Source organism: Drosophila ananassae (genome assembly GCF_017639315.1).
Source record: "Drosophila ananassae strain 14024-0371.13 chromosome 4 unlocalized genomic scaffold, ASM1763931v2 tig00000054, whole genome shotgun sequence".
Lineage (NCBI taxonomy): Eukaryota > Metazoa > Arthropoda > Insecta > Diptera > Drosophilidae > Drosophila > Drosophila ananassae.
Window position 1 is genome coordinate 6,601,912 of NW_025319037.1, and position 1,416 is coordinate 6,603,327.

A 1,416-nucleotide genomic window follows, 5' to 3' on the forward strand; every position below is an offset into this window, starting at 1 on the left:
CTGCATCTGCATCTTCGATGGGCCCAACGAACATGCATCGCCGGAAACGAGCGTTATTCCGTAAAAAGAAAATGTATGTCTATTTATATATGTCGGGAAATGTTGGTCGTTTTTCTCAGTCATTTTCTATTTTGCACACGCAGCGAGTCGCAATGATATTCTTCCTTATGACCTTTCACTTCCGATGGCTGTTCTCGATTGCCTTCCCATTCCACTTCCTTCCTTCCATCATTGCGCCACGCTCAGCAGGGCTTTACTCTCTTTCCCTACCGCGCTCTTATTCTAATAAGCTTCTCTCTTTTCATTTTCAATGCTCATTTATTTCCTTTTGGACCATACACTTAACTTATAATTAATCAGTAAATATTATTTGAATTAAATCTATCTTATCTCCGACACGGCCTTCCTGACTATAACACGTCCTCGTGTTGCTTTGCATAGTACAAGATTTATCAGAACACATCATTGTCAATATTTTATATTACTTAGCTTATCCCTTTGATTACAAAGCTTACTTATACTTCAAAACAAAATCAATTGCACTTTTTGTGCCTTCAAGCGTTAGTTTGACGGGATAACACTTCTCAAATTCTCTAGAGTACAAGCTCTCTTCCGTACAAACCCAACTACTTGGATATCCATCAGAGATTAGCTTAGCAGGATAACTTTCTTTTCTTTCACATATCTTAGAGTACACGCTCTCTTCCGCTCAAGCTCAATCATCTGGTTACCAATTCACTTATCATCCTCGCACCCTCTTGGGTCACAGATCTCTTGCTTGCACGCACTCAAGTCTTCTTCAAGTTCCAAGGTCTCTCGATCTTTAGGCACACTACGCACACTATCATGCGGGTATTTATACACCCTTCTAGTTGTCAATGATTTTAACAAATATCGGTCACCATCTAGCAATTGTACAATTTCAAATGGTCCCTTAAACTTTGGATCCAACTTCGTTTGGTGCCTCTCTTCGCTTTTCAGCAATACATGATCGCCAATTTTATGCCTTACTACCTGAGCATGCTTTTTATTTACTCTTGCCTTATCATACTGAGCATTCTTACTTATGCCTTCCTTAGCTTCCTTCCTAGCCTAATTCAGATCTACACGCTCTTGCTCATTTACAGTGAGCATTCCCTCGCTTCTTTGCCAATCATCAGCTCTAATGGACTATGGTTAGTTACCCGGTTCATGGTACAGTTTATTGCCAATTGTACTTCGCCCAATGCTTCTTGCCATGTTCGCTCACTTGTCTCTACAGCCGTTAGCATGCCCTTTAGCACACTCATAACGCGCTCCACCTGGCCATTTGCCCTACTGGCACCCGTTGCTACTACATGAAGGTCAATTTTGTTATTGGAACAGAATTTTCGAAATTCGCTACTCGTGAAGCATCTACCTTGGTCCGCTAAAATT